The sequence below is a fragment of the Triturus cristatus genome, chromosome 11, assembly GCF_964204655.1.
Source record: "Triturus cristatus chromosome 11, aTriCri1.1, whole genome shotgun sequence".
Taxonomy (NCBI): domain Eukaryota; kingdom Metazoa; phylum Chordata; class Amphibia; order Caudata; family Salamandridae; genus Triturus; species Triturus cristatus.
This window is the reverse complement of record NC_140594.1, coordinates 674,676,118-674,688,790: the sequence shown is the minus strand read 5'-3', so window position 1 is coordinate 674,688,790 and position 12,673 is coordinate 674,676,118. Positions and strand designations below refer to the sequence as shown.

General features: G+C 42.0%; 1 pseudogene; it reads left to right on the top strand.

Moving 5' to 3' along the window:
* The first annotated feature begins 3,061 nt into the window (after positions 1-3,061).
* Positions 3,062-4,446, top strand: LOC146785308 (ataxin-3 pseudogene; annotated as a pseudogene).
* Positions 4,447-12,673: the final 8,227 nt, after the last annotated feature.

Below are 12,673 nucleotides of genomic sequence, written 5' to 3'. Positions count from 1 at the left end.
ATTGACCAAGTTTCTTCCAGGAATGAATGAGAGATATGGCTTTGAAGCTGTATTTTTACTCAAGATTGGATTCTGATTCATAGGATGATTTGGGATTACTCCAGGTAGTGATTTAGTCAGATGACTCTCCCTATTACTACATGGAGGTTTCTTCTCTAATTGGATATTATCCTCCAATGCAGAAGTTAGGCCTCCCACATATCTTGGCAAGTGGGAAGTTAAGACCTCTAGCATTATTCTAATTATCCTGACCTCCTCTTGGAGTACATTAAGTTTGTTATGAAGATCTACCACAAGACTATGGGTATCATGTGACTGTACCTGATTGTAATCCTCAATCATGCCAGAATTTATTGAGACAATTTCATCCTTTCTGCTCGTATTATCCATATGAACAGCCTCTGGATTATCGTCTAAAAGTGAATGTCTATTCGAGCATTCTACATTAATCACCTCTCTACGGGTAGTGCTTCCTGGATTTCTATCTAGCTTTTCAGTGTTGTCTGATCTGGAGGAACATGTTGTGTCAGTACCCGTACTTAGCTTCAGGGGTGATGTAATTGGCAATTGTGGCTGAGCTTTAGTATGAGTTTGAGTTTGGTGGACTATGACAGTAGGACTAATGGGCTTTGCTGGTAGCACCTTTTCTCTTCTACCATAGTAGGATGAGATTTTATTTTTCCCCTTAGTATTAGTCTCTTTGCCACTTGTCAACATATTTTCAACTTCTTCTATCAAATCATCAATCGCAGCCAAAGTACAATTGTTTGCAGCAGATTTAACCAACTTTTGCGTCTTTGCTATCTTTTTTTTCCCTATCATTGGTTCTGCTGCTTTCCTCTTCCCCATTATTGCCCTAGGGATAAATTACACAATGTGCAAATATAGCTATTATAGCTCCTTTGCTATGGCCAAATGCCACAACCCAAAAGCCAAAAACAGGAGCCGCTGCTAATAGTATAACTAAGGTGGCACCCACAGTTAGCACCACGGTCAAGTTTTGGCCTAAATTCAAGTGTTTGAGCATAAGTGCAGCATGTACACCCTAATACTAAATCAATATACAATTTTCTAAAAAGATGCTAAAATAAAACAGCAACAACAATCGCTCAATCGATTATTGCGCAGCATTAATCAAGTGCAAGATAGATCATGTCCCGCATAAGTGTATAGGAGGTCTTGCCACTATATTACCAATAAGTCTTACGTAAATGTCATGGGGGGTGGCCCAGCCCAGTCTTATCCGGTCTTTGACGGGTGCTGACGGGCCCGTCCTTGGCCCGGGCTTTGCCCGGGCGCGGCCCGGGCACGCCCACGCTCATCCCGCGGTGCGGGATGCATGCGCGGATTAAATTGCGCGTCGCTGCCGCGTCACCGCTGCGGGGCTGCTGGGGGCTGTGGTCCAATACTGGAAGATGGCCGTTCCCCTCACGGCGTGGAGCAGCAGTCTGGCCGTTCCCCTCACGGCGGGAGCAACTAAGCACAGGTAAGCCGTTCCCCTCACGGCGTGGAGCAGCAGTCTGGCCGTTCCCCTCACGGTGTTGAGTGACATTGGATACCCTGAAAATATTCAGGGTATCCAATGTCACTCATACATTTTTTCATAGAATTAAACCAGGAGATTGACGAAGCCCTTTCAAGGCTTAGGCAATCATTGATAGTATCCCAATTAAAACTGGGCAAGTAAATAATGTTGCTGTTATGACCTGAACTACATAGGAAGGAAGACTGATCCTGGATTTTCCTGTGATGTAGAAACGTAGGCTGCAGTGGACGTCTCCGGAAGCCAACAGGCAGAACGTCTGTAATTAGGGAGTGTGCTGGTTGGCGACAATACCACACTTCTACCTAACGCATGAAGGACAGTCTAGCAGCTTTCTCATCAATTGTGTTAGATAGCAAGGCCTCTGCATGTACATCCCCTGCTTTGACTTACTTGTATGGTTTCTACCACCTTTGTGTGGGACAAAATGTCCATATCTATGGAAAGATCAGCCAGATCCATGATGTTCAGATGGAATATAAATGATGTTCCAGTCTGTCTGGTTTAGCAAAATAATTTACAGATATTAGTACCTGCTGGAGCTCTTCAATAGAAATTACACAAATCCACCAATGTTACCAGAGCTGCACTACAGAATCACAGACTGATCCCAAGTTACAAATCGGGAGGCGGTGGGGCGGGTGAGGAGGGGGTTTAGGGAATGTGCTAAAGGGAGAGAATACTTATTTGAATGCTTCCTAAATTCCTTTTCAATACCTAGAACCGCTACAAAGAATACAAGCTAATAATGAACAATAGGACCTATCGGATGCCTCGAGGATCTGTGACTATATTCTTATAAATACAAAATAAACACAATAAACAAAATAAACATAACGTGCATTTGCAGAGTGCACACTCCCCCAAAGGTATCTTGGTGCTGAATAACAGATTTTTATTGTCTTCCAACTCAATGGTACTCATATCATCTACCTCAGAATGATGAAAGGCTGAATGGTCCTGCCAGGATTTGAACCTGTGACAATGAGATCGAACACAGGCCCCTACAGTGAACGCATTAGTCCACTATGCCACTAGCCCCGGCCTGGTCACTGGTTACACGTCACATATCGGTCATATATGTTTAAGTTTCTGACTTAAGAAGTCATCCCTTTCAAAATTCATTAGCTGTTACCTGACAACGAACCACTTTTAATGGAAAGAGATTCCAGTTCTAAATAAAAAGTTAAAAATGCCTGTTTTCAGCAAGGTACAAAATTCCATGCCAACAGGAAACACTTTCTGAAATTTAAAAATGTTACATGGGAATACCAAATCCTTGCTTAATGTACACAGATTACATTTGGTACAGTTAATGCATTAATGCAGCAGTGTGTGAATAGTTTAGTGAGTTCTACAAATACTCTAAAACATGGATATTCATTTAACAAGTCAGTGCATTCTTAGAGTTGTGTCTTTGTTTTCCTTACTGAAATAAGTGTATGAACACACTTGATAATGATTTACAAAAGAATCTAAAAACTGGACACTTGTGATGTGCGTTTGGTCACGTGAAGGATGACGATTCCCGTTCCCAAGAGAAACAAACATGGAGGCCGTGTTTCACGAAAAACAGGAGGGATCGTTGTGTGCACAGCACTGCTTCAATAATTTGCTGCAGGGACAGTATTTCAGTCCTGTGGAATTGTCTTCTATTGCACATCAGCTTGATGAAGAAGAGAGGATGCGAATGGCTGAGGGAGGGCTCACAAGTGAAGAATATCGAATATTCATACAGCAACTGTCTGGAAATATGGATGATAGTGGCTTCTTCTCTATTCAGGTGATCAGCAATGCCCTGGAAGTTTGGGGTTTAGAGTTGATACTCTTCAATAGCCAGGAATATCAAAGCCTGCATATCAATCCCATCGATGAAAGAGCATTTATTTGTAATTATAAGGAGCACTGGTTTACAGTTCGGAAGATAGGAAAACAGTGGTTTAACTTGAATTCTCTCTTGACGGGTCCAGAGCTAATATCAGATACTTACCTTGCACTTTTCTTGGCTCAGCTACAACAAGAAGGTTATTCTATATTTGTTATTAAGGGTAACCTCCCTGATTGTGAGGCAGACCAGTTGTTACAGATGATTCGTGTACATCAAGCTCAGCGACCAAAATTGATAGGGGAAGAGATGGCACAATCTAAAGATCAGAGGCTACAGATGACTGACTTGGACCAAGCAACAGAAACCTGTCAACCCTATAGTGAAACGAATGCATTAGATGAAGACGAGGAGAATCTGCAAAAGGCCCTTGCCCTAAATCGTCAGGAAATTGACATGGAAGATGAAGAAGCAGATTTGCGAAGAGCCATCCAACTTAGCATGCAAGGAGGTGTTCAGATGGATTTTCGGGAGTCCAAGAATCGTTGTCTTCTGAAGAACTGCGTAGGAGAAGACAAGCCTTCTTTGAAAAGCAGCAACAGCAGCAGCAAGACCCAGACAGAGGATCTACATGAGACGCCAACTACAAGTTCAAATGCACTGGGGATGGATCCAGGAGCCTGTACAAGTAAAGAAAACGTGAAGCAAGAAGACACCAAATTGCCCCTGAAAACTGGCAAAGACACATCAAAGACCGAGGACAAATGATAAAAGAACTGTATTTTGTACTATTAAACACTCGTTATCAGCATTATGCTGTTCCTGTGTAACCAGAGAGCACAGGTGTTCCAGAGGTATATTTTAAAACTGAATTTACAAACATTTGTTTTTTCAAATGCTTTTATGAATGTCTGATTAAATGTCCGAATGTTACTGTCTTTGTTTTGCTCAGAAGCAGCTTTCAATCTAGCACTTTAAGGATTTTTTTTATCTTGCGTGTTTTTGTTTCTAAGGAGGGAACAAAGTGAATGATTGAAAATTAGTTTATTTGTTGCTGGAGAGAGGTTGTGTTTTGATACTTGAGGAAAATGTGACCGAGATGTCAGATTAATATATTGCAGTGAAAAAAATCAAGTTAGTATTTGTCAATGGTGCTTTTCATCCTGTTTACATAAACCTATTCCTGCAATATATTGTCATGGGTACAATATTGAAACTTTTCAGCTTGATAAATGTATCTTCAAGAGAACGTTTGAAGGACTGAATGTGTTAATCATTTTTCACAGCGTGTCCAATTCTTTAAGTATCTAAACTTGTGTTTTTTTTTAAAAAGAAGCAACGCTGACTTTATCTATTAAATGGGGCAGATTTGCAAAGAGCAGTTTTCCGTGTCGATATTAGACTGGTTTTAAATTTGAGAGCTAATCTATCAACAGTAATCTCTTAGTTCCACACTTTACAGTGTTAATTCTGACTGCCTGTAAATTATCTATGTTTGCTCTAGGAGGGCATTTTTAATTTGCCTTTCAGAGTAAAAGAGATGTTGTTGCCTGGTGTGCACCTGTGAAAAACTTTCTCCATCCCCACACCAGAACCAGTTGAGTCAGTGTATTTGTATTACTATACTTTCCAACCTGTTGAACTTTCATATGTAACCTCCGTTAGCCTGCTGCACATTATAGCATCAGTGAGCAAGAAAGACTCGAAATTTAATTTGAAGAGTTTCGAAGCGTGGAAATGAAAATTCCAGTGACTATAAATTGTACTGTTTTGGTTAAATACTGGTGCATGAACTTAATTGAACACTGTACATATTTTGATAACTGGGACACTAGCAGGAAGGGCACCGTAGGAGGTCCGAAATCTGCTACACGTGCAAGATGTTAAATAATTTTATGAGCACACAGTCAAGAAAATGTAGGTTTCCCAAACAGTTGAGCATGCTCCATTTCCCCATCCGTTATGATCAGGATCTTGGCTATGATTTAAAAGGCTCGATTTATGTGCATTTTTCTGTATTGTGTATGCAGATACATGTGCCATGCATTCTGTTCTCTGTGGGATCTGGACAACAGTAGCAAAATCAGTGAATGGATAACAATTCACCTGTTAACCCACTGAATATGGGTTGTCGGATTTATAAGTTTCTACGACCATGCCCGTTCCAATTATTTATTTTTGGAAGTAGGGACAGGTTTCAGTGCTGTTTAACGAAATGTCATTTAACTAATGGAAGAATAGACTGCTTTTTCTTATGTTATTATTTTCTGTTTGTTTTATTGGGGTGAATGATCATCTTTTAAACGGCAGTGGATCTACCCACTGTATTTATTTGATGTCTCCTGATTACTCTTGGGGAATTCTGATCTGCATTTTGCAATAAGAACAAAAACATTTGCTTGCCACCCACCAACAATGAATAAATACTTAATAACATTGATAAAAAAAATAAAAAAAAAAAAAACTGGACACTTGTTGTGCAGAGTATGTGGAGTGATCTGGCCACACTAAAGCCTTAATTAAGAGTGCCCTGTTTTTTGTGATCCCAGCAAAAACCTGCTTGTGTAGAGTGTTCGAAAACTAATCACAATTAGAAGTGGGTACAGTTTACTGCACCTGGGCATTACTTTCCAAAATGTAATGGGGATAAAGGCCCACCAAATGCCAGGCAGTACTCATATTAGTGTTAATAGCACAAAAATCAGTGTTATTGTTCCCCTCTTCACAGACGAAAACTAATAATTGGAGGTAATTATTGCACCTGAAAAGTTCTAAATCCGGTGTTTTCAATTTTTGTCGGGTACAATAATTATCGCATAACTCTCTCATTATCCCAGCCTAAATGTGACTTATATTAGTATTAGAGCGAGAGAGACACAGAGATTGTGGTTGATAGTGCTAATTATGCATGAATATACCATAAAGGCCAAAAAATAAATAGGCATGCAGCATGCACTGTATTTTCACAAACAATCTTCATGGGAAATAAAGTCATCTCTCCTCCAGAAGATGTGAGTTTTCCACAGCAAGGAAAAAGGGTGAGTGGGTGTTAGACTTGGCCCTCTCTGCAAGGTCGTCTCCAAACATTTTGCCTTTACCCGCCTGTTTTCTCAACCCATTTTTGTTGGCCTTTAGGAATCCGCACACTTTACCACTACTAACTAGTGCTAAAGTGTTTGTGCTCTCTCCTCTAAACATGGTAGAATTGGCTTACACCCAATTGGCATATTTAAGTCCCTAGTAAACGGTACTACCTGTGCCCAGGGACTTAAAATTAATTGCTACTAGTGGGCTTTCAGCACTGATTGTGCCAACTACTTAAGTAGCCCTTTAAACATGTCTCAGGCCTGCCATTGCAGACTGTGTGTTCAGTTTTATTTCGACCTGACAAAAAAACCTTTTGCCAGGTCCAACCATTCCTTTCTAATGCATATGTCGCCCCTAAGGTAGGCCTTGAGAAGCCCAGAGGGCAGGGTGCAGTGTATTTAAAAAGTACAACATGTACTTTTAAGTTCCCCATGTCCTGGTATTGAAAAACTCCTAAATGCCTACCTCTCCCATGGGATAACATTGAAGTTACCTTATTACATTCAATAACTGATAACTTTCAATTAGGAGCAGGTGGACCGATTGAGTTTAGTGTCTAAAGAATTGCAATTAAAGGCCCTCTTTTATGGTAATGTCGTATTTTTAAACATATTTTAGAAAGTTGGCATCTTCTTGTTATAACCATGTGGTTTCTGCAGCCTGACCCTGGGTCACATGACTATGCGTAGCTGGTCTTTGTGTATTGCTCCCAGACAGTGTGACAAAGGGAAGATAGGAGTTGGCAGGATGGCCACTTTGAGTTATCGAGGGGGAGGAGCTGTCACCCACCACACTTGTACATCACAAAGGCTCAGCCTGAGCACTCTCACAAAGGATTTATCACTAGTCTTTTGTGACCCCTGATAAGCTCGAGCCACAACAGGGAGTAAGGTGATGCCTGACTCCTCAGGGAGATGGAATCCTCCCGAAGCTTCCTCCACTTCAAAGTGGGCGCCAGGTATAAATGTTGGACCCTAAGACCCAACTCTTCAGTACATTCTGGACCTGTGGACTCTTCCGGGAAGAAGGACTGCTGTGCTGCTGAAAGGCTGCCACTCTGCTAGACTGCTGCAATGAAGGACTGCTGTCCTGCTGTGCTGACCTGCTACCTGCTGTCCTCTTGCCTGGGTGAGAAGAACTGGACCTGCATATTGTGAACCCAGGACCCCAGAATGACAGCAGCGGCTAGTTGGCTGGCCTCCTGACTAGGGCCTCAGGGACGGAAGGCTTTACCAATCTGGAACGCAGCATGTGGACTCTGTCATCTGTGAGTACTACTCTGCCAAGTGGTGCCACCCCAGCCCTGGACCTTAGAAGTGGGCCTGAAGGTACTCTGCCAGCCCATCTGTGGTTTAAGCAGAACTGAAGCATCGCCTGTGATGTGCAGTGCAACCCCGAGCAGAAAGTATGCTTAGTCTCTGCTGTGTGGATTCTCCTGATGCAAGGACTTTGCATTGCCGCCCACAGCTGATTAGGAACCCCTGCTGCAAGACACATCATTGACACAGGCCTTAGCATCGCAAGCCACTTGCTGACCGCATCCTTGACGATGATGCAGGACTCCGTATTGCAAGCCTGCAGCGTCCCTAGAACTAGGTGGTGTGTGATGCATCTCTACGCAGGACTTGCCATTGCAAGCCCCTTGTTGGCGGCATCCTCGACGACAATGCAGGACATCGCATTGCAGCTTAAAGCAATTGTCCCTGCACAACGCATCCTCGAAGCAGGACTCTACAACGTTCTGCAAGTAAGATTTAAGGTACACATGTTCAACTGGTGTAACTAATCACTATAGAAGGCCTGTGCTCCATTGTGGATGGCTTGAACTTGTGACTTTGCCTCAGTCTAGGGACATCACATATCCACAGTTGGCACTTCATGCTTTTTTGCGCTATTTTCACTCAAATCTTTAAAATTGCATATCTCCGGTTCCACGGATTGAAATCTTGTTGTTTTGGTCTTATGTTTTTTAAATTAAAGTTTATTACTCTATTTTTCTAAATTAGCGTGGGATTTGTCTTACGTTTTCACTTTTAGTGTTACTGTTTTTACTTTTTCACTATTACTGTTTTGAAGTGCTGCGTAAATACTTCACACATTGTCTCTAAATTAAGCCTGACTGCTCTGTGCCAAGCTATGAGAAGGTTGAGCACAGATTAATTTGGGGTTTGCTTGTGCCTTCACCCTGACATGGATTGTGGTTCCCACTTAAGGAGAGTTTTAACCGTCTTCAAACAGTAACCCAATTTCTTACCATGGGCCTTAACAATCTAACTCTTATTCCACCTGAAATAACTCTTCCATCAAGTAAACATGATGTGTGAAGCTTACTAGCACTAATTAAGTATTTCTGTTTGTACATTAATGAGTTTGCACTTCTGTCTGTCCATCTGACCCCTGTTCATGAGTGCGTGTGGTGTGCTGTGTAACAGTACGCCTGTTATGTATGTCTGTGGGTGTGAGTGTTGGTCTTTGTGCGTGGTTATTGGTCCATCTGTTGATCTGTGTGAAGTTTTATATCATGTATATTATGTCGATCTGTATGTGGGTTAGTATGTGAATGAGTGTAGGAAAGTGCTCCTTTTTGTCATGGTCGCCCCCACTTTTTGCCACTGGTACTGTCTTTGACTGATGTGCACTGGGTTCCTGCTAACCAAGCCCGGGTGCTGGTGCTCTTTCCCTAAAAACAAGGTAAAATGGTCTAATTGTACTCCAGTTGGCACCCATGTAAGTCCTTACTAAATGGTAACCCTGGTACCTAGTGCATGCCTACTAAAGTGGGTCCCTAAGGGTAGCAGCATGCATTATGCCACCTTAAGACACCCCTATACAAATTGCATGCGGGCTGCCATTGCAATCTATGTGACATGATGCAAACCATGTGTGAAAACATGACATGGCACACTCCCTGTGTAATAATTCAAAGAGAAGGGACTGGGGGCGTTATAAGGTCCAGCATACATGCCCCTTCAATAATCATTGCAAATCATCGTCACTTTATTTCGATCATAATAGATCATAAAAGTACACAGCACATACATTAAAAGAGGGTTGAATAAGTAACATAGAGAAGAACATTTCATATAAAACCATCAAACATATACGTCTAATAAAGGATTTCATCATAAAGTACTTGCTGTGCGCTTAATCTACAGTACATATCAATTTTTGGGAAGCTGGAAGTCCATCATAAAGTGCATTTTGTTCGTTTTAACCACAGTGCAGGCCAATATCTGGACAAACCAAGCACCACAGTTCTACGTGTATCCGTACTCAGAATTCTTAACACCTCCAGATAGTTGCCAGGTCCAACTACTTTACAAAGTGGTATTTTCCATTTTTCCCTGAGAGATTTATAGTTAGGGCAAAAAAATCACAAATGCACAATAGATTCAGGGCTTGCATTACAAGCAAGATAGAGATCATTAGTGGTAGCATCCTTGCTCCATTTTTTACAAAAGAATTTAGTGGGTATGATTTTGTAGCGAAACTGGAAAAATAGTTTCCGGGCCAAGGGAGGGACAATTTCATCCAGTGTGTCCTCAAAGCAGGGGACACATCTAAAATTAAAGAAATTCAGTAGTCAAGTGGCCGTCAGCTTCTAACAGAACTTGCAATAATGTTGTTTCCCTAAATAATTTCTTCAGCTTCGCTCTGGATACAGATACCAGGTTTTCTGGGTCAAACCAGAACCCCATCATCCCAAGCCTCCCTAGTAGCTCTGTTAATACTCAAAGAAGACTTTAGTAGCTCGGAGAGAGGCTCTCCAGTATGGTAAAAGGTAATCCACAGTCTATGCCAAAGCATCAAGCGTGTATAGCTTACTTTATGTGCCAACTCCCTTTGCGCAAGATCCAAGTATACGGGCACCAGTTCGGTGCTTACAGGAAGATCTACCAAGGATCTAAGGAAGCGGTTTTCAATTGAGGACTGGCAATTTATCAAACCTGTGACCCAAAGTTCAGCCCCATAGAGGGCACCCCCTAATACTTTTGTGTCGTAGATTTCCAGAGCGGGTGCAAGCTGTCTTGATAATGTTTTCCTGTGTATTTTGGAAATGTTAGCGGTCTGATGTGTAAGTTGCATCTTCACCTTTTCAATATGTGCCACCCAATTTATTGTTGGAGTCAGGCGGATGCCCAAATAATCAAAAGCATCGACACGCTCCAAATTACTGTTTCCGACTAACACAGGTCTTTTATTAGGCTTAACCATTCCTTTTCTAAAAATCATATATTTAGTTTTTGTTTCATTTAACACCAACCCTCACTCAGTACAAAACTTGATAAAATGAATTAAAAGCTGCTGTAGTCCCTGCGGCGATTTTGAGATTAACATTGTATCATCAGTAAAAAGCAGGGCAGGTGTTCTTTTGTTGCCGATTTTGGGTGCATCACACCCATCTCTATCTAAAAAGTTAACATCATTAATAAAAAGGATAAAAAGTGTGGGGGCAAGGACACAGCCCTGCCTTACTCCACACGACCAGGAAGAGATCTGTAAGTTGGTTGCTCTCGCCCCACCTCACCTGTGCTGTGTTTGATGTATGTAATCTAATTAAAACATCTAAAAAGGTTCAATGGTATACCCTGTTTCTTTAGGACCCTCCAAAGATTTGCACACAGGACTAGGTCAAAGGCAGACCATAGATCTACGAAAGCCACATAGAGCTTTCCTCCTTTTACTTGCACTTCCTTCCAGTATATACACAACAAACTGAATGTTTGATCCAGGGTGCTAGTTTTAGCTCTAAAACCTGCTTGGAGGTCACTCAGGATGTTTGACTCTGTAATCCAATCCTGCAGACGGGCTAGAATTTGCTTGCAAAAAATCCTTTGCAGTGAATCAATAAGACTAATTGGCCTATAGCAGGATGGCCTCGCTCTATCCCCCTTTTCGTAGAGTGCGTTTTTCCACGAAGGGGGGATAGGGGTACCTCTGAGGATTGAATAATCAATACAAGAAGGTATGCAGTTCCTTAGAAAGGAAGGAGGGACAGCAGGACTGGGCGGTCCTCAGTCCAAGGTTATAGGAGGAATAAGGGATTCCCCCTATTGGAATTTGGGCCCTCACACACCCGGCTACGTGTCATGCTTCATCATAGAGCATGCTCCTCCTCAGGTTGGCTCTGTAATACCTGACGGGCTCCCTATGAGGGGCTCTGTGCCACAGATCATTTATTCCAAAGTGCTGTTGGGTGCCGTGTGAGTATAGGGCCTTGGTGTGTAGATGGGTGTGAAAAAAGTGGGTGCTCTAAGTAGTGAATAAAAAATGGGATATGGAGGTACTCCAGAGAAACACTGTAATCAACGAGACCTCCAACCCAATTAAAACAAAGGTGACAAACTGCTGAAATAATGTTCAGTGGTGGCCCAATTTTAAATGGTCAACATGTTTCTTGCCTGAATAGTTCTAAGATCAAATGGCAATTCGTCAGGACCAGAATACCAAAAAACTATCTATACAGTGGTTGGTTGTCTTGTAGTGTGACCCGGATTATTCAAACTTATAACCTACAGTGAGGTACCTGAGGTTGGATGACCGACTTTAAAAATAAATTGTTATACATTAGATATATAACACATAGGTATACTCAAGAGTAATCCATGAAAAGCATGGAGTGTCCTCTAAAGGAATGGCATGCAATAAACACTTCGTGATCTCTTGTTAGTGCAAAGTGCAAGGTGCATTAATTAAAAAAGAGCTATTGTGGTTGGTTAGCTCATTTTGAAAGTGTGGTGGAACAACAACCACCATCGTAGCAGAAATATTTTGACACTCACCCCATTGGGGTTGGCAGCAATCAACAACAACTCTCGGCAGGGAGGACACTGGAAAGCACCTAGTGTCCTGAATCGAAGTTGTGCAAAAAAAAAAAACAGAAAGGAGTATTTTGGGCAATTTAGATGAGTCCAGGGTGAATAGCAGGAGAGAAGGACAAAGTGAAGAAAATTTGGGCGCTCCTGTAGTATCAGGAGTTCAAATAGGATACTCACGCTTGCGGAGCGAGAAGAGCACCGTTAGACCTACCCACTCTCTGCCGGAATCAGGGTGGTGGAGAGTGGATAAGGAGCTGCTCGTTTAATACTCCGTAGCTTGGTGAATGTGGGTGGAGCCCGACTGAAGCGTAGATTAAACTGGCATTCAAAGGGGACACAAAAAGGCGAAATTGGACGCCATCTTGGAGTGTGTCATTTGGCCTTAATTGTAAATCTAGC